General features: G+C 36.9%; 1 long non-coding RNA gene across 1 annotated transcript; it reads left to right on the forward strand.

Moving 5' to 3' along the window:
- Nucleotides 1–922: 922 nt before the first annotated feature.
- Nucleotides 923–26,666, forward strand: LOC131489754 (uncharacterized). Its single transcript, XR_009250716.1, has 2 exons — nt 923–1,021; nt 26,496–26,666. It is a non-coding gene; the product is annotated as an uncharacterized LOC131489754 (long non-coding RNA).
- The last annotated feature ends 608 nt before the right edge of the window (nt 26,667–27,274 follow it).

Here is a 27,274-nt window from a genome sequence, read left to right on the forward strand (position 1 = left end):
AAACTGAATGGAAAGTGGTATCAAATTTCACAGAAAACCCTTCTGAAATTAGGAAATTTCATATGGAAGTTGCAACATTCTTCTCAATAAAATACCGTAATTACACTCTGCTTTCCCCTCCCCCATCTTGTCATTATCCTCTCAGTTTAGATACTTTTCATGGTGAGCAGGAATCTCAGTTTTACATTTACAGAAAGAAAAATCAAAGGAAATTGCAATTGCCTCATAGCCAAAAATAAAATATAAATAAAAAAAAAACACCCTTTTTTGGGATGTGCCATAAAATGTTATTAGTAAGGATCATAAATAAAGTTTAATATTCAGCTGCCTAAAACCATTATCAAAGGTTGGCTCATTATAAAAGAATGATTCCCTAAATCAGAAAATAATTAGGTACAGAATAAAAAATGAGAAGGTATGTATTTCTGGAGGTCATGTCCTACCCAAAATAGCCCAAAATAAAATTGGCCCTTATGCGGAATTGAGAATTATGTTTCCAAAGACCTCTAGTATATAAAAGAACTATAACTGAATTTTCTTTGTGAAGTTGAGGTAAAATAGAAATGCCTCTATGGTAATCCGTAGTTTGAAAGATGACTAAATGGAGGCAGAACAAAGGCTGAGCCAAAATAATACGAAAATCTCTGGTTAGGCTAATCACCATGCCTTCTCAAAACACTTTTGCTGTAGAATCATAAAGTTTAGAAAATGTTTTGATCTAATAGAAACTCCTGATCATTTTTGTAATGGTGAAAACTGCCTGAGAGGAGAAGTGGCCTTTTTCATGTCAAATCAACTTTGGCACTAATAAACTGCACTAAAAGTAGCTTTAAGAAGCTTCCTCTAGACGTGTCACATACCATTAACCTGAGCAGGTCAAAATAGAAAGCCCTCCATGTGGAGAGAGGAGCATAATCCTCCTAAAGGCGAGGCAATCTGGCATGCTCTGTCTTGTTCCTTCTTGATTCCCTTCGATTTGCCACACCTAACTTCCACTGCCTTCTGATGATGCACAGAAAAGGTAATTTTTTTCAGAACTTTTGAACTTAAAAATATCTTTATTCTATTCTGACATATCAGTAGTGATTCGGGTATATAATGTGAAAGTGGATAATTTTTTATCAGAATATGAGAGAATTGTTCCTATAGTCCCATGCTTCCACTGGCATTATTGACTATAACCAAATGGTGTCATTTGCAATTATTTATGATGGCCTGTATAGTCATTTAGCTTTTAAGATTTACTCTTCACTTCAGGTCTGTTGCAAGTTTAAACCAATGTATTTTCTTATGGGTCCTTTTTCAATTCTTGTTTAGGGTATGGGCTTGACCAGTTCATTGGAGAATCCCAAATACCTATTACTGATAGGTCTTTTCTCTCAGGCTGCTGATTTTTCATAGACAGAATATTCCAATCTTCTATCAGGGTTTTTGGAGATAAAGGAGGCATTGAGAGTGGAGAGGCTCATCGTTCAATGTGTTGACTTTAACTTTATATCCTTGATGTCTGTTTTTAGTATTTCATCTCTATCTTGTCTTTTGCTGTGAATTTTGAGTCTCATGGCTTTCTTCTCTCTACAAAATAATCCTGCAATCTTTCAAGCAGGGTTAAAATAGCTGTGGTTGCATGACTCTTGTTCACTGTGTGTGTACGTGGAGCAGGGGAGAAGTTCTAGTGGTTTTATATGTATTTTTATTTGTTTCTTATACAGACTTTCAACCAGTCCTTTGAGTTAAGCCCCATCATATTCCACAAGGTCAAAAGTTTTTATTTCGTCTGACTTCTAAGTATGTGACGGTATGCAAGAAAATCCACGTTATACATTATAATTAGTATTGGAGTTGTGAAACATCAGGAATAAATCATTTAAACATGAGGATTTGGAGAAATTCAAAAGCTACCTCTTGTTCTTTAGTAGATGGGGGTAAGATACAGTCCAGTAGAAGAGATAACATCCAGGATATCAATAAATAAAAATGGGATAATCTATGGCGGAAAAAGTATTGAGGAAATTTCAAAGATAACCACAAGGGATAATCTTCCAGTGGCTGAGAAAAGTTGTACCAGTATTGAAGAGAAAACTGTACAAACACTGTCTTCACTTATGGGAAGAATTCTACTAGTAATAGAAAATCACTGTTCATTGTCAAGAATTGAGTTTTCTCTCTCCATTTCTTTGTGTCCTCTTTGATTCCTTTTGTCTGTGTTTTATAATTCTCAAAGTGTAGCTCTTTTACCTCTTTGGTTAGGACGATTTCATTCATATCTGGAATTTAATAAATAAAACAAATGAGCAAATGGGAGAAAAAAAAGAGACAGAATAATAAACAAAGAAACAGACTCTTAGCTCTAGAGAACAAACTGATGGTTACCAGAGGAGTGGAGGGTGAGGGGTGGGTTAAATAGTTGACGGGGATTAAGGAGTACACTTGTGATGATGTATGGAAATGTAGAGTCACTATATTGTAAACCTGAAACTAATATTACATCATATGTTACGTAATCTAAATAAGGAAAAAAAAAATTGAAGTTTCACATTGTAAATGATAGCTACAGAAAAAAAGGTACCGAAACCAAAACAAAACAAGCAAAACACAAAGAAACAGTTTCTGTCCAGTAAACACTGAAACAGAATTTTCAAAACATATGAAAAAGCTTTGGGGTTCCTGGGTGGCTCAGTTGGTTGAGCATCTGACTTTGGCTCAGGTCATAATCTCACGGTTCGTGAGTTCAAATCCTGTGTCAGGCTCTGTGCGGCCGTCTCAGAGCCCGGAGCCTTCCCTTCTCTCTCTGTCCTTCCCCCGCTCATGCTCTGTCTCTGTCTTTTTCTCTCCCTCTCTCTCAAAAATAGATAAATATTTAATTTTTTTTTAAATATGAAAAGTTTTATTGAAGACTTATTCTTCAAATTTCTTTTCAGATATTTCTGCTGTCAGTTACCCTCATGTTAACCGATTTGGTCACATCATAACCATTATTCACTTTGAACATTGATATGTAATGTTCTGCCTTTCAGTGAAATAGAACTTTTGTTATATCATAGGTATGTTTGATTCACAGACAGGAAATACACTAGATAGCAAACTGATTTTAGAAATAGAATTCCTAACAGCAAAACTTTTATTTGTGTCAGTTATGTTCAATCTTAAGACAAGGAATTCTTTGCCACTCTTTTCTGATCTGATGTAGGAGCTTTGTCCTGTGGTTTACTTCACATTCAGCAGTATATTTTGCCTTCAGCTCCCCCTAAAACCATACTGTGTGAGTTTTCAGGGCTTTTCACGCTGTCTTCGGTTTCACATAGCTATGAGTAAGCTTCCTGTAACAAATTCTTATTCATAAGAATGGAAAGGAAAAAAAAATACATTGCAAATCATCTTCAGGAGACTCATCATTCCTTTTTCCAACTTTCATGTTCTGGTCCAAGTACTTCCAAATATCCCCATCTCCTGAATTCTCGGTTTCGAAATTTATTGTCTGCTTCCTCTAAGTGGTGTCATATAAATTATATGAAATTGCCCTACTGCAGGATGGAAGAAACATTTTATCCCTCGGGAGAATAAAACCCTGACCACACTTTCATAAACACGGTGAAAGGTTTACTCTTTGAACAACTTGTTTCTGGTGATTTCTGTGCCACGGGAACCCCAACTACCACTCCAGTTTTCAGGTATAAAATATTTTTGCACTCCACAGATGCCATGCATCATTCAGGTCATGGGCTGTGCATTCTTCTACAAGGATTCGGAAACTCTCCAATTAACATGGTAAACGAGAATTGCATTGTGACCTAAATGAGTCAGGGTGGAATATTTCATCATTTTCCAAACCGAGTGACCTCGCCAGCTTTCAGACGGTTTCTATGACTCACGCTTTGGACAGACACACAGAGGTGGGGCTCTGCATCGGAGAGTAAGCCTGAGTGCCCAGTCACGTCTCAATATCCAGAACTGGCTGTGGGCTTTCCCTTCCGAGATACCGTTTGTGAAGTTAAAGAGAGATTCTGTCTCTGTCTCTGTGTGTGTCTCTTTCTCTCTGCCCCTCCCCCTCTCATGCTTTCTCTCTCAAAAATAGATATTTAAAAATGTAAAAAAAAAAATGATACTTAGCAAACTGATGAACAAGAACAAGAGAGTAAGCAAGTGCTTGTGTGTAACACAAGGGTAACAATGGATAACAGCAGCAATGGCAGAATGATACATTTTTATGAAATCCACAAAATGCTTCTTCAACACATTTTAAATTGTTTTTAACGTTTATTTATTATTGACAGACAGAGAGACACAGAGGGTGAGCAGGGGAGGGGTAGAGAGAGGGGAGACACAGAATCTGGAGCAGGCTCCAGGCTCCAAGCTGTCGGCACAGAGCCCGACGTGGGGCTCGAACCCACAAACCGTGAGATCATGACCTGAGCCGAAGTCGGTCGCCCAACCGACTGAGCCACCCAGGCGCCCCTTCAACACATTTTAATGTAACAACATAAGTCAAATATTATTTCTAAAGCATCATTCCTGGATTTATTACAGCAAAACAAACTAGATATAGAAGAAATGACAATTCCCATACTAAATACTTGTTGCTACTGGGCATGAAGAAGAGGTCTTAGGGGAACAGGACTGTATTCAGAGAAAACAATGTGTTAATAATGTTAGACTCTTTAGATTGTCTTTGAGCACAAACTCGCTACAAAGGAAAAAATCATACAGAATTTAAAAAAAAATTACAATGTCTATTTATTTTTGAGACAGAGACAGAGCGTGAGCAGGAGAGGAGCAGAGAGAGAGGGAGACACAGAATCCCAACCAGGCTCCAGGCTCCAGGTTCCAGGCTGTCAGCACAGAGCCCCATGCGGGGCTAGAACTCATGAACCATGAGATCATGACCTGAGTCGAAGTCGGACGCTTAACTGACTGAGACACTCAGGCGCCCCCAGATTTTTTTATTTGAGTCCAGAGTAGGTGAATTTGTATTGACTGTAGTCTGACAGATGTCTGAGGAACAAAATTCCTGATTAGATCCAGTTGGTATAAGGCAATGAAAACACAGTTGGATCAAATAGATTTTTCCCTGTAACATAGTACACAGACTTTATTTAGCTTAAAAAAACACACATGTTACGGAGAGGTTACAGAATGCTTGAGCTCTATCTCTACTAATTTAGGAACCCTCTTTGGTAAACAAGAGAACCCTCTGCAAGATCAGGCTAAATCAATAAAGATGGACCTTCCTGCAAAAACCCTACTTGAAGTTAAAAGATCATTTGCAGCCTTGGAAGGATAGGAAACTATTCAGAAGGAAAAATGCAGTCCCGTCTAAGCGGTTTGTTCAGTTAAGGGAAAAGCTTGATTAGGTTTCTACAAAGTATAATTAACACAGATAGCAGTGAATGAGACATAGTGAATAATATCTCACAAGCAGCAGGATATTCTAATAGCAGTTATTCAGTATGCTCTCAATAACAAAATAGCCCTCCAGAAACTCATCTCATTTCTAAGTATTATTAAACGTATATCCAGAAAGATTTTAAATACTTTTTGTAACACATAAATACTGATTTTTGAAAATCTTAATTTCTGTTAGCATTTTCAACGATCTAATGAGTAGTAGTCATTAAAGCATGGATGCTTTGCAATTAATATAACAAACTTTTATAAGCCTTTGGTTAGACTATCTCCATTTAGAAGAGAATGGGATAATTACACTACCCTTCTACATAAGTCTGAGAAGAATCCATACAAGATGTAAATATCATCCAAAAAGATTTCCTCAGCGTGATTACCTGGAGTTTAGAATCCCTCTTAAGCAAAATTAATATTGTATCTATATAAAATATAATATTAAATATATATAAATATAAATATTAAAATATTATATAACAGTTAATATTATATAAAACCTATACTATATCATGTATTTCTAAGACTTTTGATTAGTAAGAGTATAAAAAATAGAGTATGAATTAATTCGTTGTTTTGCTACTTAGTAAAATAGTAACTCTAACTCAAAATTGTATTCAGTGTATAAAATTCAATATACAAAGGGAAAAAATTGGTTTTCAGTTAAATGATTTCCTGAGCTGTCTACTACAATTTCACTCCCTAAATTAACTCTGACCCAAAATTCAAAATGCAGTTAATTAAATGTCATATATGTTTAAATCCACAAACCACAAAGTTATCATGATACCTTATATCTAAAACTTTCATACATTGAGACTACTTATTAAAATATAGTAATGGTTCCCCAAATATAATGAATTTGATATTCCCTATATTTAACCTCAAAAATATCTCAGTGTATGTTCACATGTATGTATACGGATAGAGGACAGATAGATATGATAGGTAGATAGATGATAGATAGATAGATGATAGATAGATAGGTGTCATTTTAATAGAAGAATAATAAGTAGAAAATAATTGAAAATCAAAGACTTGCTAATATTTTGAAAATTAGAAATCTAGGTAAAGAAGCAGCACGTTCTATGTTATTCAATAAAGTAATGTAGGACTGTTCTTTCAACAAAATATAGAAGGGAATGTATAACATTCACCAGAAGACTAATATCATTCACTGAATGATTAAAAAAAAGTATGGTGTAATTCAGTTTAATTCACGAAAGAAAATAATTTCCTTCTGATTTTTAATACTGAAATCGATGTGTAAAGTTTGATTAATCTTATTTAAACATTATTCTTTTCTTTTTTAAAAACTATGTAGGGGCGCCTGGGTGGCGCAGTCGGTTAAGCGTCCGACTTCAGCCAGGTCACGATCTCGCGGTCCGTGAGTTCGAGCCCCGCGTCAGGCTCTGGGCTGATGGCTGGGAGCCTGGAGCCCGTTTCCGATTCTGTGTCTCCCTCTCTCTCTGCCCCTCCCCCGTTCATGCTCTGTCTCTCTCTGTCCCAAAAAATAAATAAAAAACGTTGAAAAAAAAATAAAATAAAAAATAAAAAAATAAATAAAAACTATGTATTTATTTTGGGGCGCCTGGGTGGCTCAGTCGGTTGAGCGACCGACTTCAGCTCAGGTCATGATCTCGTGGTCTGTGGGTTCGAGCCCCGCGTCAGGCTCTGTGCTGTCAGCACAGAGCCTGGAGCCCGTTTTGGATTCTGTGTCTCCCTATTCCTCTGACCCTCCCCTGTTCATGCTCTCTCTCTCTCTGTCTCAAAAATAAATAAATGTTAAAAAAATTAAAAAAAAAACTATTTATTTATTTTGAGAGAGAGAAAGAGTGTGAGCAGGGGGCGGGGAGAGAGAGGGAGAGAGAAAACTCCAAGCAGGCTCCACGCTTTCAGCACAGAGCCTGATGCGGGGCTCGAACCCACAAAGTGTTGAGATCGTGCCTGAGCCAAAATCAAGAGGTGGATGCTCAGCTGACTGAGTCAGCAGGTGCCTCTAAACATTGTTCTTTTAAAAGTTATTATTTTTATAAAATCTTTCTTTTTTTAACTTTTAACATTCTCTACATTCTTTAACTTATTAAAATACGTGGTTTTTTCATTCCTGTTTGTAGTTTTAGGTTTTCATAGGATTTTAAAAGTGTTTTATTTTTTAAATGTTTACTTATTTATTTTGAAGGGGAGGGAGAGGAAGGAGCAGAGAGAGGGAGGAAGATAATCCCAAGCAGGCTCCACACAGAGTGAAGCCGAACGCAGAGATGCATCTTATGAACCGTGAGATTATGACCTGAGCTGAAATCAAGAGTTGGTCGCTTAGCCCACTAAACCACCCAAATGCCCCAGGCTTTCATAGGATTTTAAAAAGTTAATTAAAATTTAAACAAATGCCCATACGTTTTTTTTATAGCTGTACTTTCAGAAAAACTAATTACTTGTGTTGGAAAATATAGACTGAACAAACTGCTACCTAATACAAAAGAATATCGTGTCATCGATGTTAAATATTTTACATTAACCAGGAATTGTGATACCTTCTACCTTTAGCCTCCACATATTAGAATAATAATGTAAGGGGATATCATGTTCCACTCCTCTTTTATATCTATTTGAGGTAGTACCTGTGCATGTGGCTAAAAGAAAAATAAAAATGTAATGAAATTACATGATAGATGTAGAATTTTGAAAAATATTCGACAAGATTACACTCCAGAATATCTTTGCCTGTATTCATCTGTCTATCGTCTTCTTCCTCCTCCTTCTCATCATCTATCATTCCATCCAGGTAAGTGTGTTTATCACACAAACACAAAATCTGGGTGTGTTTATCAAGGATTACTTTGGAAGCTGGGGCACCTGCGTGGCTCAGTCGGTTAAGCCTCTGACTTCGGCTCAGGTCATGATCTCATGGTTCATGGGTTTGAGCCCCGTGTTGGGCTCTGTGCTGACAGCTCAGAGCCTGGAGCCTGCTTCGGATTCTGTGTCTCCCTCTCTCTGCCCCTTCCTTGTTTGTGCTTTGTCTCTCTTTCTCTCAAAAATAAACACTAAAAACAAAAACAGCAACAATTTTTTAAAAAATAATTACACTGGAAGCAAAGCAGAACATATATATTTCCCTTCATTAACCCTTATACTTTATTATCTGAATCACATCCTACTCACTAAATTTCCTGAGCAGAAGTCTCTGAAAGAAAAGCAATTCATAAGAACATAAATTTGGGCTTTGTATCTGTAAAGTGAGTAGTTGAGTTCATAACTTAAGAGATAGAAATTAAGAGTTAGTAAAGGGACTGGAATCCTGTATAATGTAGAATGTATAACTGTACAATGAAGAATTTCTTTAAGATTCTATAAATCACATCAAAATGAAGATAAACCATTTAAAATAGTGACTGTTATGTGTAGTACAAACAGAGAAACTTGAACTGCATTAGCATGGAGCAGTTCATGGATTTTATTATATCAAAAGAGGAAAATGAATAAAATGATAAATTATAGAGAAGTTTAAACCACTTCATGAATAACAAGTTACATAGTGAGTAAATTATAGAAATTAGGGTGTTTTAAGTGTGTGTACTCATGTTCGAAGTTGATACAAACACACAACAGCATCACTAATTTTAGTAGTTCAAATTCTATCTTGTTATGAACTATCTCAGCTATTTAATTTAAAAAATTAAAATTAGGACATGAAGAGTTACACGTGTTCACATGCTAACTGCTAAATAAATGATTTCCAAGGACCAGTAGAAAAAAATGAAAAAAAAAAAAAAGATTGCTTGCCAAATAGATAAAAACATTTTTATTTTCTTTTATTATTCTATTATTTACCATTATTTCTAGATAGAAATACAAAAATGATTATAGTTAAGCAATAATAAATATCTGTGTAATGTTCAATATGATGGAATACTATGTGAAAAATAGTTATATTAACATATGTATTATTTGTGGGTTAATACACTTCCATTGATAAACCATAATGGAAAAATAAATTGATAGTTATGCATGTATTGGTTGGTTTAACTTTCTTGTGTTACCCTTTTCTATGTATCTTTTAATCTTTACAATTTTAGGTTTATTTTATAGTTATGTAAAAGTAACTTAAATATAGTTACATTAGTACTCTGGGGGACTAATTTTGGAACTGCTTCAAGAAAAAAAATTACAATAATGTGACCATATTAAAGAAATTTAATGAGTATTTTTATATCACATTAATTAAATTTAAGTCTTATAAAATATTGATTTATCATTGCAATTTTTTAGAATCATCATTTTAGCTGGCATCATCAAGTAAATAACTGTTGAACAGTGTTATAATTGTTTAAGTTGATACTAATTTAAAAACAAATCAGGGGCACCTGGGTGGCTCATTTGGTTAGACTTCACCTCAGGTCATGATCTCTCAGTCTGTGAGTTTGAGCCCTGTGTCAGGCTCTGGGCTGACAGCTCAGAGTCTGGAACGTGCTTCGGATCCTGTGTCTCCTTTTCTCTCTGCACCACCCCTACTCAGCTCTGTCTCCCTTCGTCTTTCAAAATTGAATAAATGTTAATTTTTTTTTAAATCATAAAAGAGTCATCTAAGTCACAGGGTGTAAGAATTATGTGACTGCTGTTTATCTACACAGAGTGGAAAAATACTGGTCCAAGCTTTATTCTAAGTCATTATTTCATTTGATTTTCTTATGTCCAGTAACTAAACTTCAATACCTATTTTTTGCATAGGTTTTAGTTGGTTTAGTTAAAGTGTAGAATATTTTTAGTACATGAAATATTTTTGATGTATGGAATATTAAATTTTCTTCTCTCTATACATTGTTGAAAAATAAATGTGTTATAATTTTGAATTATTATATGCTCACATTGATTCCTGGGGACAAAACTCACTACTGTAATGATTGCTTCAATAATCAAATCTTGTTGAATAGTATTTTAGACAGCAGCATACAAACAAACATTAAAAAAAAACAAAGATATTTTTATAAAAATTGTGTTTTAATGGCCAGTTCCTTGGTCATCATGTATTCTTTGAAATAATGTAGGGTTTTAACCACACAAAAAAATGTACCTACCTTAACTAAATGGAGAATACAGTCATTTTGACAATTGTATTTTCTTAAATCAGAGTGGGGTTAAAGCAATGACCTTCAAACTTTGGTATCCATCAGAGTTTACAAGGAGAGATCTAACCATCTGCATTTTTCTACCAACAAAAATAAAACTCAGCAGACTGTGTGGTCATGCCACTGTAGGGAGAAGTGGGAAAATGATATGATGGGGAGGAATTAGCTAAGAAAGCCAGTCAGAACCAATATGCCATGCGGCTGAAATGGTACCACGGGCAGACTCAGTGGATACAGAGCTGCCGAACTGTTGTGTTGGAAAGGCACAAGCCGGAGTCCATGGTATGGGTGCTGGGCTGAGTCTTTAGGGATAACTTAATACTTCAGACTGTGGAAATCTAGAAGTTACAGGGGCCAGAATGCATTCTGGTTCTTTCAGTGTAGGAATTTTTATTAACAAAAAAATAAAGTATTCTGTAATCAAGTTTTAGGGTGTATTTTGTGGAGAATATATAATAAATCATGTCTTATACAATTTCGATAACTATAAAAGGATGATGGGGCTTTCAGTAAAATATAAAAACGGAAACACAAAGCGGGTAGAAAATTCTAACACATTTCCATTAGTTTGGTGTGTTTAAACATATCCTTTCAATGTTTAAGAATAAATTGTTATAACTAATAAATAAATGGATGAAAAATTCAATAAATATGAAATTACTATGATTGACATGAAAATTATAGTAATCAGTGTACCAGTGTTTTTTATTTAACAAAAAAGAAAAAGTTCTTTAAGAAAAATCACATTTAATGCTGTCCTTGTAAATTCTTTTAATGTTCCTTGAAGCTAACTTTAGGTACACAATGAGCAAATATATTTACAACAAAAGCCCATTTTCAAGTACCTTACTCTAAAGATGGATGGAGTTTCTGTTTATAAATATATCATAAAAGTAAAAACCATATAAAACTATACTAATTCTTTATTCTACACTGTGCATCATACAAAATGGACAATCGATAGTAGTTATTGATGAATTGACTTATTTGTCTTGGCCTTGTTCCTATTTTATAAATGAAAAAAGAAAATTGAGTATTTAAAAAAGAGACGTTTAATATAAAACATAAATAAATGCTACATATTCTCCTAGAAGAAAATTAAATCAAGATATATTGCTTTTAGAAGTAAGGACTTCTATAACATCAGAAGTTGTCTTGTTGGGGCACCTGGGTGGTTCAATCGGTTAAGCGTTGGACTCAATTTGGCTCAGGTCATGATCTCGTGGTTTTTGAGTTTGAGCCCCACTTCAAACTCTGTGCTGGCAGTGTGGAGTCTGTTGGTGTCCTCTCTCTCTCCCTTTCTCTCTGCTCCTCCCCTGCTCTTTCTCTCTCAAAATAAATAAACTTAAAAAAAAAAAAAAAAAAAAAAAAAGAAGCCATCTTGCTGTGTTTCTTTCCAGTACTTTTCCTATAGTTTTTATTATGTTAATCCTACATCACATATATATTTACTTTATTTCATAAGCACTTTCCTACAACACGAACGTTTCCCATAAACATTATAATGTCCACATAATATTTCTCATGGTGTGTATGGCCTGGTCTGCAGCCCATTAATTGCTGTGGTTGTTTTGATTTAGATCAAAATGTCTTTAATCCATTCTCTTACAGAGAATTTAATCCCTTTTCTTTCCAAAGCTCTTCTCCTATGTAAAGATATAATCAACATATTTAGATCACTTGTCACATGCTTTCATAGGCTATAGTGTTGCAAATGGAATTCCTGGCCACCACTTCTGAAGTTAGTGATATACACTGCCAAGTTTCTTTCCACAAGGTGGCAATCTATGATCCTCCTTTTAGAATGTCAATCCCTAAGGGCAGGAATTCCTCTCAGCGTGTTCCCAAGATCTACTATATAGAAGGAACTTAATAAGTATGTATGTCATTTATGAAAGAAGAAATGGAGTAATGCAATCTGTAATGCAATATTATCGCATTCCTTGAAATTACCAAATATGAAACGTGCATTCTCTGTTATCACAGATGAAAACATACTATGTGTTTTAATTTTATCTCATACATAGATCTCTGGCCATTGGGGTTTGCTTGAGGGGTGATGTGAGCCTCTCTTGCAGACAAGTGTGGGTTGAGGAGCCTCTAGCACCTGGGGTACCCAGGTGTTTCTCATTCCAGGACGACCCTGTCTCCCATTGGAGAAACGAGATTTCACGAGATAGACCTTCCTCTGGAGAAAGTGATTGGCTAGTGCCTGGGCCTGATTCAGCCATTCACTGAGCCGCCCCTGACGCTCAGAGTTTTCCAGCTCAGCCACTGCTTCCCTGTTCTACCATCGGGATCTGCACCCACTCTTCATATACCCTAAGCCTCTGATGGGCTCTAACTGTACCCCATTTACCTTCCTGGGAAACCCCACACAACACCCACCCAGACCAGGCCCTGGCCTTGGCCCACAGGCATCTCCTGTGGTGTTCAAAAGAGAAGAACATTTCCTGATGTGGGGGCTTAGGTGGATGGGCCAGCTCTCTCATCCGAGGGTGCCAGCAGTTAAGCTAGGACAGAAAGAGAGAATAGTGCCCTAGGGCTGTTCTTCAGGGAAAGGCTCCAAGACCTGGCAACATAGTCTCCCGGGAAAGTTCTAGATACCTCACAGATGCTGGAAGGAAAACTGCCCCTTTGGATTTGCAATGAAATGTAGCACTCAGATTACTGCAGCCTTAGACCTTGACAGATGTCAGATCGGGGCCCCAGATCTCTGTGCCAAAAGTCCATATCCACTACCTAGGGGCCCCTGGAAGGCTGTAGATTTACAGCTGGTTCATGCGTATTTCATCCCATTCTGGCTTCAGTAGGTCCCACCCCTTCCGAGCCTTGGGCCAGAATCCCTTCCCTGGCACCTGGCTAGGCCCGGAGGCAAGGCGCCAAGAGCCCGTGAATCTAAGTGACTCTAAGCGACTCTAAGTTCAGGGGCCTCCAGGACATAATCATACATCATAATTTTTCACAATGTAAATTTTGATATATAATTAGGAAGCCATCAAAGGCATTGAAGGATCGGTATTGAATATAGAACATAAAAATCTGAAAGTAAAAATTCTAGTAGAAAAGAAAGCAGTTTTGTGTGACACCTTCATGTTTTAGGGACTGTGTGTTCTAACAATAGATCACAACAATGATTAAGATTTTGATCAATGCTGGGGCACCTGGGTGGCTCAGTCGGTTGAGCCTCCGACTTCGGCTCAGGTCATGATCTCGCGGTTTGTGAGTTTCGGCCTGGCGTAGGGCTCTGTGCTGACAGCTCTGAGCCTGGAGCCTGTTTTGGCTTCTGTGTCTCCCTCTCTCTCTGCCCCTCCCCCACTTGTGCTCTGTCTCTCTCTACCTCTCAAAAATAAATAAATGTAAAAAAAAAATAAAAAAAAAAAAGATTTTGATGACTGTTGAAGAACTACCTCACTAATGACAGTATGAAAGATTGTAGAAAAGAAAAACTTTTAATGTTGAGCACAGGCTAAACATATTCTAATATTTTATTTGTTCTTTGCTACTTTTATTTTATAACAATACACAATAACAATAGAGATATTAAGAGGAAAGGTATTGCTGACTTTCATATGAAAAAAAAAATGCCCTGGGACATTGCATTTCTGACGTATTCTAGTTTCATCTTTTCCATGGACATCCATCTTATTTAACTGTTTAAAAATGATATTATAAACTAGTGTTAAAATAACTATTGGGTTATATAAGAATAGTTGCCATAAACATATCCCTTCGTGTATTTATTTAGGAATGCATTATTTGATCACTAACCTCCATCCATAAACCAAGGTTCTGAATCACTTGCTGAGATTGCACCCTTATGAACAATAAAATAGGGGAAACTGTAGATTTTTTTTAAGACATCCATACATTTAGGCAATTAGGAAAAGAAAAAGTGTTCATGAATATCGTGAAGTGAAATTTGAGAAGACAATAGATGCTCTTACTGGAAGAACCTAACGCAGATGAAAGTGAGGGCAGGTCCCATTGAGTGAAATGTGTGATGAGACATGGAATTGATTAGAAATGAGATAAAGAATGTAAAAAATGATTTTTAAGGAGAAGAAACTGCACGTTTAAAAATTTGGATGAAGATGAGAAAGTTCGGTTTATTTAAGACACCAAAGGGAGGTCAAGGTAGCAGATAAAACATTGGTAAGATCAGGTCACGTTCTATTGCACAAAGAAAGGAAGAGAATAAAAATAATCCTGTAGATTTGATCGTGAAATGAGAGTATTTTTGTCTTTTGAAATTATTTATAAAAAACACACAATAAATATATATAATATGAATGTACATAGGATAGAGATATGTAGAAATAATATACACATATGATAAAATTAAAATATGAAATATATATATATCTTTCAAAGTTGGAACGTCGCCTCCATGTTAAGTTATTTAATTTACTCAATGTATTTGAAGACTACAGAGAGTTTATTTAATATGTGTATATCGGTCAAAAATACTACTTTTTCATATGTTTCAGGAGAATCTGGTGTGACCATCAGGGGAGACTCAGCTTCTCCTTGACAAATCCCAAATTAATTATTAGTTTTTTAATTCTATTTTTAAAGTAAGAAAAGAAAGTTTCAGAAGTCCAGGTTGCAGATATGAGCCAGAGGGATTGTTCCATAAAGCCGGTATTTTTCTACCCTTGATAATATCAGTAACAATTAGGTAATGTTAGGTACAAAAATAAACAATTGAGTAAAATGACCATCTTTTTTACTGATTGGACATCTCTTGGAACTATATAAAAGGTCTGAGAATTCCTTCTCTTCTCTCAGCTACCTCCCTCCCAACTGTTGAATAGTAACAAAAATGATTTGCCAGTTTCCAGCCTTTTGGGCAAAGCCTGTTCACCACTACTCTTCCTCTCATGGATCAGCTTCTCTTTTTATTTCTAGGAAGATTAATATTTTTAGAGGCACCTTGGTGGCTCAGTCTGTTAAGCATCTGACTTTGGTTCAGGTCATGATCTCAAGGTTTGTGAGTTTGAGCCCTGCGTCGGGCTCTGTGCTGACAGTACAGAGCCTGCCTCTGATCTTGTGTCCCCTTCTCTCTCTGCCCCTCCCTGGCTTGAGCATGCTCTGTCTCTCAAAAACTTAGTCATCTTTTAAAAATAAATAAACATTTTAAAAAAGATTAATATTTTCCAAACTTTTCCTTCTTATTTGGGGCACTGAAAGGATGCCTTTATTATTTTATGTAGGTATTACAAAAAAGGAAGCACACAAAAATTCTCAGGAAAGAGCATTCCAGGTTTTCCTTTTTTTTTTTTTAATTAGGATGAAAAATTTCTTAAGAAATTAGGGTATCATTGGTCGTGGTGCACCCTGTTTTCCTTGTGACAATATGCCCATTCCATCTGTTCACACATGATGAAATTATTGACCTGTGGAAATGGCCAAGGGTAAACATGACATAGAACATAGTTTTCTCTCTCACTGTTTTTGCTTACAGACACTGAGGCCCTGCTTTGATAATATATCAACTTCACTTTGCCTTGGTCTTCTTAGCTATGTGTTACTTCACCAATATTTAAAAATATTTAAAAAAGAATCAATAATAAAGCTTTTCCATTCAAGCTTCTGTAGCCCACATGTGTGAATGAAAACATAGAGAATATGTAAGTTATTTAAAATGTTGATGACATTTCCACTAGGCAACTTGCATTCTGTATTTTTGTCGTCACCAGATGAGATTACATTTATGAGCACACACACACAAAAGTTTTATTGTAAAGCACACACAGATTTGACTTGAAGTGAATCCATTTCATAATTAAGTTTGACAGAGATAGCATTAAAAAGTAGAGTAGAGTAGAGTAGAGTAGAGTAGAGTAGAGTAGAGTAGAGTATAAAGCAGATATCCAGAAACTTAGAAGGAAAAATACGTACCGATTCTGTTAAAAGAAAGAAAGAAAGAAATAAAGAAAGAAAGAAAGAAAGAGGAAGGAAGGAAGGAAGGAAGGAAGGAAGGAAGGAAGGAAGGAAGGAAGGAAGGAAGAAAACGGGAGAAATCCATGGAGGCAAATTGCTGATTAAATTTCTCTTCTATAATATACAATTTTCTTTACACAAAAATAAGAAACAAAGACCTGAAACACTGGGGCAATGTGATCTGTGATCAGCATGAAAAGAAAGTTAAGACTTAGAAGGAAAGAAAGCTGTTAGAGAAGCTACAAGTAGAGAATCAGACTGGAATCTGAGAAACCAAATGAGAATTTTATAAGAAAAGTGAAAGAAACTGACAAATACCTGACAAAAAACCATAAAGAATATTTAAATAAATAGAGTTAGCATTAGGTAAAGAATAGAAGCCTCATCATCTCTGTTAGATTGTAAAAATCTGGTAAAAAAAAATTGCTCTTCCTCATATAACTTAGGTATCACTCAGAGGTTTTTGAGTTCCTGCAAATACTATCAAGATGATAATGTCTCGAAAATGATGAACCATCATTTCTTAAGACCACTGATAGGGGCGCCTGGGTGGCTCAGTTGGTTGAGCAACCCAATTCGGCTCAGGTCATGATCTCGTGGTTTTTGAGTTCAAGCCCCGCGTAGGGCTCTGTACTCATAGCTCAGAGCCTGGATCCTGCTTCACATTCTGTGTTTCCCTCTCCCTCTGCCCCTCCCCTACTCATGTTCTGTCTCTCTCTCTCTCACTCTCAAAAATAAACATTAAAAAAAAAAACTAACAAAAAAAGATCTCTGATATAATTTAGATATATAGTTATAAAAACTTTATATAAATATTCATTTATTTATAGTTAAGATAGGAATAGAAATATGTTTTTTTTTTAATTTTTTTAACGTTTATTCAGTTTTGAGAGATGGAGAGACAGAGCATGAACGGGGGAGGCCAGAGAGAGGGGAAGACATAGAATCTGAAGTGGGCTCCAGGCGTTGAGCTGTCAGCACAGAGCCAGATGTGGGGCATGAACTCACGAACTGTGAGATCATGACCTGAGCTGAAGTCAGACGCTTAACTGACTGAGCCACCCAGGCACCCCCAAAATACAAATATATTTTCAAAGGGGGAAATATAATTATATAGATATATATATATATCATTAAATTAGTTTAAAGAAGTATATTTTTAGACATAATGCAAATTAGTAACAAAAAGTACACCTTAATAACTCTCGTCTTCGAGATAGAGTTTTTTTCCAAGTGAGTCTTACCTGGACCCCTCTATTTGTAATTTATGCCTCTTGCAATCTGACAGATGATATGTTTGAGTGTACCTCTTACCCTGCATGGTCTTAATGTTTTTACTATAAAGATGGCTCTCTGAAAAGAGATGTCAACACTGTTAAATTGAAAGCCATTTCATTTGTTTTAATTTATATGAAACTGAATTATATTTTTGGCTTCCACTTAGTGGAAGGTCATTAGAGTGTAATTGTCCCATCAGCGATAGTCAGAAAATGTAGGCATGAAGCCATAAACGATAAATTCATTTCACTGATCCTTTGGGGTTTGTTTTAATGCCTTTTTGTCTGTTAGCTTTCCAACGATGTTGGATATCGTAGACAAGATGAAAAGCAGTGATGATTGGTCATATTCATAGTAAATTCATTTTTTTCAGCTGGTTCCCAAATGAATATTTAATATTACCATGGTGAACAGCGTTTCATGCCTACTAATATGAAGGTGACATTCCTGTTTTTGTTTTTGTTTTTATTTTTCTTTCTGTCCAGAGTCATTACTGCCTAGAGATGGTTGTGGTAATAGTTTAGGAAATGGAATTAGAGGATGCTTAATAAAATGGTGTTTTGCTGATATCCCTGAATATTGTTTTCTTTTTCTAGCTGATTTCTCACAATGAAAATACTAAATACTATTGTAGCAGTATGAGGATTTTGGGAATCTGAGCTGCTCTGTAGAATACTGCACCAAGTTTGATCTCAGATGAACCCTGATACTTGTCACACCTACTATGTTCAGAATCCCCTCCAAAAAGAGTGGCTACCAGGGATTATTTTCACATAGGATGCTGTCCTCTGAATCATGTGACCTGGATGCTTGGGTCAAAGTAGACTGAGATTGGTCCTTAAAATAAAGGGCAGTCGTCATTAGCCTAAATCAGTGATATGAAGTCTTGCCAAAGAACATGCCCTATTTTGATTGTGACTCATTAGACCAATCTGATCTTCTTCAGGGAGTTTGGACACAAAACACACAGACACACAAATATAGGACATAAAGACAACCCATAAGGGGCACCTGGGTGCCTCAGTCCATTAAGCGACCGAATTTGGCTCAGGTCATGATCTCATAGTTCATGGGTTTGAGCCCCACGTTGGGCTCTGCACTGTCAGCACAGACAGACCTGTCTGTGAGAAGCTGTGAGTACAAAATGTCCTGAAGTAGGGAAAGCAAAGTAAGAAGTCACTGGAAGTGTTATCAGATGTAAGCAGAGAAGAGAAACAGAAAAGCCACATGACAAAAGTAGCTAAGTGAGTAATGCAGGGCTGCTATTCGGCTGGCACACACAGGTATGGCCACTCTCTCTTTTAAGCATTGAAATACGTTGAAAATAATTGGCAGATAGCTGCTTCTCAAAGGTTCCTATGCATCCATTCCTGGCCACCAGCTACCCTGGCCACTGTCCTATATCCAGAAACTAAAGTGCAAAGAACCTTTATTCTGATGGATTGAGGATTGTGCCTTACTGATGATTAATTATTTCCATTTTTACTCCTGCACATTAAGGTGCTATGAAGGCTTGCCCCTGAGGAAATAACGGGGTCCTGATCCATATTCTGTAAGACCTCGCAGGTCTGTAGGAGGCTTGATTACAAGGTTGTGTCAAGTGCTTATTCACTTCTCTGACACATTATCACAAAAAGTGTCTGTATTTGAAGAAATTTCTATTCTTTCCAATCAGATCAGGTGAGCCTGACCATAATACAGGTTACCGAAAATATAAAGTTGGCTTCCAAAAACAAAAACAAAACCTGTTTAAGGAGACTCAAGGTATATGGCATTACCATTCTTATGCTGAGTTGTACTCAAAGCATAAATGTCACTAAACCTTCCCACACTTCCAAGAGCTAGATATACATGTGAATTACTTATAGTTTCATTAGTAGTTTTGGTTAATCACATTCTAGAGCACAGTGTTCTTAAACAGATAAATCATAAGAGAAATTGAAGTACTTCCATCGTTTTCTGGTTACTTATATCAGCCATATTACATATAATGGAAATTATTCCATAAAACATAACTACAAATAGTGCATATATATATATCTTTTCACGTGCATATATAAAATGTGTGTGTGTGTGTGTGTGTGTGTGTGCACATGTGTCTTTATGCAATCTGTGATACAATAGAGACTCCTAGATCACAGGAATCCAAAGTCTCTTCTCTTTCCTGAATACACAGTTAGACTTCACTTTCTAGTTTCCCCTGAGGTTAGCAGTGACCATGTGACTGAGTAGTTGTCTGTCACAGCAGAAGTGTTATATGCTACTTCCCTGAATGACCCACAGAAACTCCCTCAGGGTTCCTTTATCTTTCTGGCTGGCTGGACTAAAGACAACTTCCAGAGTAAACTTGGAAGCCAGGAGTGGAAACGGAGCACACGCCTAGGGACGCCCTGTTGCTCTGTTTACTGCATAGCACTGCTGTCTCAGAAAAAAAAAAAATTATTATATTTTAGATATTTTGTAGTTTTGGGTCTACTTGCTATAGCAATTACTCTATCCTAACTTGTTCATGGTATTAAATAGTAACCCTTAGAAGAGAAGTTTAGCTCGTAAGAGATTTAGAACGTGTGATCCATAAAATAAAAGAATAAATTCAGTATCCTATTGAGTTTATGTATAAAAAGAATAATGTTTAAATCTTGGTGATACCGCTAGGTTTCCGGCCAAGTACTACTAAAAGCTATGACGGAAGTTACATGAGAGCAAACATCCCATTTTATTTTGGTTCGATAATGTACACCTTGCACTCAGAATGGTTCTTGACATATGGCAGTTTGTCCATAAATATTTATTAAATAAATACGCAAGAATTGCGATTTATGAAGATGATCTGTTAATTTTCTAAAATGTTTTTCTTAAAATTGAGCTCTCAACTTTATCTGATGATTTCCCAACATGGCAAAACTTAAAATTGGGTAATTTGAGGACAGTATTTAAAAATGAGGTATGAGGGGGTGTCTGGGTGTCTCAGTCATTTAAGCATCCGACTCTTGATTTTGTTTCAGGTCATGATCTCATGTTTTGTGGGTTCGAGCTCCACATTGGGCTCTGTGCTGAAAGTGCAGACCATGCTTGGGATACTCTCTCCCTCCCTCTCTGCCCCTCCCCCAATCATGGATATGTGTGTGTGTGTGTGTGTGTGTGTGCGCGTGTGCACACACACACACGCACACACACATTCACTCACTCTCTCTCTCTCTCTCTCTGTCTCAAAATAAATAAATAAACTTAAAAAAATAAGGTGTGAGCACGGTGACCAAAGTGCAAACAATTCACAATGAATAAATAGCACAGTGTCCTGTAACTAGTAAGAGAAACTTACTGTCATCTTGCAGAAACTGCAATCTTCAGGCTAAAGATTTAGCTATCTCCCAACAACCCTACAGAAACGATTCAAAGAAATAAGTACTTCAACCTCACTCCCCACATACCCTCCAATTCCCACTTGTGGTGACCAGTGGCTGACCCAAGTAGCCATTTCTGGACAAGTATTCTTATACCTGGTAGGTAATAAATAGATATGAGGAAGGGGCAACATAATGTGTGGGCTTGTTTATCTATTTTGAGAGAGAGAGAAGCAGAGGCGGGGTCGGGGGGAGAGAGAGAGAGAATCCCAAGCAAGCTCTGCACTATATCAGTGCAGTTGAGCTCTCAACTTTATCTGATGATTTCCCAACATGGCAAAACATGGCCAGAGGTGGGGCTCGATCTCAGGAACCATGAGATCATGACCTGAGCTGAAATCAAGAGGCAGACTCTCAACCAACTGAGCCACCCAGGTGTCCCTAATACGTAGTATTTAATCACTCCCGCCTTGACGTGTAGTTTAAATTCTAAAGCATGAGATAAAGATGAAGAAATTAAAGTGATAGGATACAAAGTAACTTCTACTGATAAAGTCATACAGAAAAACAAAAATTAGATGTGCCCACAATTTGCTTTCCTCTCCTGGGATGAGCATGTGGGAAAGCCTATCCTCAAGAGAAATTGGATCTTGAAACTCTCCCTTAAATATCCTGAGCCCCAAAAGTGAGGATAGAGGAAAACAGCCACTTAAACTTTCTCAAGAAGGAAGGATTGAGTCTGAACACTAAAATAGTGGACGTGTAGGAAAATACAGCCTGCTCAGGCATGCAGACTGGAAAATGTGAAGAAAGTTTCAAGCCACTTACGCTCGTGCTCAGCATTTTCTCCAACAATTCCTCCTTGTCTGTTTCCAGACCTCTTCCTCTTCATTAGCTCTCTCCAATCAGCATGGCGGACACACAGTTGTCTCCTCCATTCCAAAAGTAAATATATTTCCTATGGATCCCCTTCCTCTCAACTAAAGCTTTTACTGGCCAAGTTTTACAAAGCAATTTTCTTTACGCTCTGGCTCCATTTTCCGACCTCCTGCAACTCTACTTTTCAATTTGTGGGCATTTAGCTTCCACTGTTCCATTCATCAATCTATGTTTGCTAATATTAAAAAAGGGATCACAGGTCCAAAATGGAGACACTGGTGCCAAGCCCATGTCAACAAACCAAGACTTAGTAGTAACCTAAGGGCAGTTTCAGCCTCTCCCAGGAGTGTAACCTTTAACTGGTCAGTCTGGAGTTACTTGGTCAGCATCAATGAGGTAATCCACTGGATAGACCCCATCTGTCCCCCATAGGAAGGTGACCTTGTTGGCAACCCATTCTTTCCTTGTCTCTCTCACCTTTCTGACTAGAAAACCCTTCCATTTGGTACAGCTTCTTGGAGAGCCTTTTTATTTGCGGGATGTCAATTCATGAATTGTTGTATAAAACCAATTTGCTATTTAAATTTACTCAGTTGAAAATTTTGTAACACTAAGATCACATGAAAGTTCCTATTTCCAATGGCATTTTTCAGGTCTCTCTCTCTCTCTCTCTCTTTCTCTCTCTCTTTCCTCTCTTTGTCTCTCTCTTAATTTAGCCTCTCTGATGTATCAACGGACTCAACCACACCCTCTTGGAAAAATTCCTTTTCTGTGACATTTCACCCTTTTCTTCCTCCTTCTGACATTCAAGCTCTATATCTCAGTGTTTGTGGCATCTCCTCTTCTATTGGGCCATTAATCATTTGTGTTACTCAAGTTTGATCCTGAGTCTTTCATTTTTTTTTAATCTTAAAACTACACTCCAACCACAGACCATTTTATCCTCTCTCTATGGCTTCACATATATTTGTATCTTTAGATCTGTATACTCAAGTATTTATTTGACATTTCCACTTTTAAGATCTAAATTGATATTAAAGCCATGTTCATAAGTTCTTCATAATCTAAATTAAATCCATAATCTAAACTGATTTCCAAACTTCCATCTCAATATTTCATGACTTATTCCTGCAGTTAGTTGTATCAGTAATCTGAGGTAGGAATGAACATTTCATTCTTTCCACCTCCTACAGCTGACAAGTCATAATATTTTACTGGAAATAACTAAAAATAGATATATTTTACTCAACTGCTTATGTCTTGCTTCATTGATTCAGGGAACAGGGGAAATAAAGTGATAGATAAAACTGAATACATTTCAGAGGGCTCCAAGAAAAGGTAGCACCCAAGTCATATTCCTAGTAGAGACAAAGTCATGAAACTAGATGTGGAAAGTGCTTTTGCTTGTTTGTTCCAGGCAGAGAGAGAAGAAAGAGGCAATGATCCTATGTAGTTTTGAATTTGAGATATGATGAAAGACAAAGGATTGGAACAGAATAAGGGAGAGGAAAACAGTAAGGGCAGAATGGGGAGATGTATCGAAGCCATCAAATTGGAACTTTCTTATGGGAAAATAACATATGGTTTATGGTTTTAGATGAGTATTTTTGTTTCCTTTTAAAATATTTCTTAAAGTTTGAGAACAGTTTTAGATTTACAGCAAAATTATAAAGATAATACAGAGAATTCCTGTATACCCCACATCCAAGATCTCCTATCATTACCATCTTATATTAAATAAACCAACAAATACATTATTATTAACTGAAGTCCAAACTTTATTCAAATTTGCTTAACTTATACTTAATGCACTTTTTCTCTTCTAGGACCCCACCTAGGATACCACATTACATTTAGTTGTCATGTCTCCTTAGACTCCCTTTGGCTCAGTTTTTTGTTTGTTTGGTGGGTTTTTGTTTTGGGGTGTGTGTGTGTGTGTGTGTGCGTATGTGTGGGTGTGTGTGTGTGTATTTGACATTACTTAGTTTTGACAACTTTGAAAATTTTGAGTACTGCTCAGATATGTTGTAGATTGCATCACAAATAGAATTCTCCTGGTGTTTTCCCCCATGATCGTATGGGTTTATGAGCTTTTAAAAGAAATACCACAAAGGGAAAATGACTTTTATTTCATTTTCTTATACACATGTATGAAGTAGCACAATGCTACTTCAGGTGAGGTGAGGTAAGAGAAGGTGAGGTAAGAGAAGAGATTCTTGTCCTGTCTCTGATCTTAGAAAGAATGGATCCAGTTTTTCACCATTAAGTATTATGTTAGCTATAGGCATTTTGTAGATATCCTTTCTTTTTAGTTTTTTATAAGTGCTTTAATTTTTTTTTTTAATATTTATTTTTGAGAGAGAGACAGAGCGCAAGCAGAGGAGGGGCAGAGAGAGACACACACACACAGAATCTGAAGCAGGCTCCAGGCTCCAAGCTGTCAGCACAGAGCCCAATGCAGGGCTCAAACTCACAAGCTGAGAGATCATGACCTGAGCTGAAGTCAGAGGCTCAACCGACTGAGCCACCCAGGTGCCCCTAGATGTCCTTTAAAAAGTTAGGGAAATTCTCTTCTATCCCTAGTATGCTGAGAGTGTTTGGGGTCTTTTGTTTTCTCATCATGAACAGATGCTAAATTTTGTGAAATGCTTTTCTGTATTGATTGATCTTTAGTTTACTCTGTTGCTGTATTGGAACACACTGATAGATTTACTAATGTTGAATCTGCCTTACATCCCAGGAATAGGTTCCTATTCCTCCACAGAAACTGGGGGGTAGAGGCATTATCTTCCTTGCTGGTCACATGTCAGTCCTACTCTCCTGAAAAAGACAGTCCTGGGTTGTAAACCTGACAAGAAGCTGTTTAAAAAAAGATTTACATACATCTCAAAGGAGTAGAGTAAGAATTTGCAATTGCAGGCTTACAAAACAAATGTTCTAAAAAAAAAAAAGGAAAAAGGGAGGTAGGGTGTCTCTCCCATTATTTTAACAGGGAAAATCATTTTTATTTTATTTTTAATTTTTATGTGACCTTGCAGTTGGTGGTGGTGGAGGAAACATTATTAGGTTTGGCTTATGCTTTATTTTTATTTTTATTTTTGTTTATATTTCTAAAGATTTTTTTAAAAGTTTTCATTTATTTAAGCAATCTTTATACCCAAAGAGGGGCTCAAACTCACAACCCTGAGATCAAGAGTCACATGCCCTACTAATGTAGCCAGCCAGGCACTCCCCTGTTTTTCCTTTTTTTGAAAGATTTTTATTGGGTTTGGTATATATTTTAGAGGTCAAAATGACTGAATTTGCTGATGGATTTTGATGTTGACATGACAGTTAAGAAATAAGGCAAGATAATTGAACTAAGTAATCGGTGAGTTGTAGCGCTATTCATTACAACGTGAGCACAGGGAAATGGGAACCTGGATTACTCCCTGTTATTTGTTAGGTTTCAGTGAATTATTTGATGTTGAAATGGAGCTGAATTTGGGGCAATCGGGGATTCAGAGCAGAGGTGATGGCCCCAGGCATACCATCTAGAGTCATTGTAATGTAGATGATTCGTATAGATGGGGTGCTGAAGATCATCCAGAGAGTACAAGTATTTACCTGAAGGAATCTGATGAAAGATTAGGTCCCAAGGAACTCAAACATTTAGAAGACTAAGCACAGAGAATGAGAAGAGGGAAATTAGGAGAAAATGAGGGAAACATGGAGTCTTTGGAGGCAATTAAAGAAAGACGTTCAGGGAGAAAGGAACTGGTATGTGTCAAACCCTTCCAAGTCTTTGATTCTATCCTCACTTTACAGCACTCTTTCTGTGTCCCCCTGGTGTTCAAACACACCTCACATGCACCCTATCCCTTATCTTCTAGAACCTTTGAGTCCCCTGATTTTTCTTCCCCAATACAATCTGGATTCCATCTCCTTTTCACCTGATTTTTCAGGGCTCATTTTAAATCTCTCTCTCCTTCAGAAAGAGCCCCCCCCCCCAACTCCCCCTAATCATTTAGATCTTTCTGGTAGGTAAGCTCATTGTGCCTCGTAGCTCTCTGTCATAGCACTTAACCACCTTTCAACTAGAAAACTTGTGTAGATTTTTTAATACCTCTTGCCTCCAATAGATAGATTATAAGCTTTAAAAATTCAGCAACCAGATGGTCTTGTTCACTTCTATTTTCCCACCACTTGGCACAAGGAAGCATATTTGTCGTATAAATGACACAATAAATGAAACAAATGGCAAAGTATTTTGGCTTTTACCGGACTGTTTAATGCAACCACAGGAAATAATCTTTCCAACTTGCTCCCATGCAAATGAAATGTACATTTATTTAGTCAGTACTTTAAAAGTCAGTAGAGGTTGTGGAAATAAATAAAGGAAACTTCACTTAAAAGGTGATAGGGGGAGCTCTCGCCCACCTATCCTCCACAGCAGCCTGCATTACCAGCCAGAAAAAGGAAGATAAGAACTATCTTGACAAGGGAGGACATTTTTTCACAAAAGAATTTTATCTCTTGCTTCTAGGAAAAAGAAGGAAGATCTCTCCCTGCCACGACAATGCACTAAGGGCAGTTTGCAGCCAGTGAGAAACCACCGCAACCTTGAACTCTTCTTCTCCAATGAACTTTTGTTTAAAACATCCCTCCCGTATTTCCTTCTAAAACCTAATAAAAACTGACCTTCCCTTTGTCTCTTTAGATTTGCCTGTGGTGCATTATAGCTTACTTGTCCTGAATTGCAATTCCTCTGCTACTCCCTAAAGTAAACTCTGGTAAAATAACTGGCTATTTTACTTCTAAGGTTGACAATGTTAAGATAATAATAAAGCCACTCCACTCAATTTTTTTAAATGTGTTTTTACTTAAAAGAGTCATTCTGCAAATGCATCACATCAATATGCCAGTAAGAACAAATACCATGTGACAATTAAATTGATTTCTGCATCTCATCGATTAAAGTGAACATTGCCTTCACACGCCAGTGAGTTCTCATATCGTAAACAGTAATTAAGATATTAATCACAGAGATTCTCAGATGGTTGTTTCAGTGGAGAGATTTTCTTTCTTTCTTTCTTTTCTTCCTTCTTTCTTCCTCCTTTCTTCCTCCCTCCCTCTCCCCTTCCTTTCTTCCCTCCCTCCTTCCTTCCCTCCCTCTCTTATTCCTTCCCTCCCTCCCTTTCCTCCTTCCTTCCTTCCTTCCTTCCTTCCTTCCTTCCTTCCTTCCTTCCTCCCATCCTTCTTTCCTTCCTTCCTTCCTTCCTTCCTTCCTTCCTTCCTTCCTTCCTTCTTTCCTTCCTTCTTTTT

Source organism: Neofelis nebulosa, chromosome 11 (genome assembly GCF_028018385.1).
Source record: "Neofelis nebulosa isolate mNeoNeb1 chromosome 11, mNeoNeb1.pri, whole genome shotgun sequence".
Taxonomy (NCBI): Eukaryota; Metazoa; Chordata; class Mammalia; order Carnivora; family Felidae; genus Neofelis; species Neofelis nebulosa.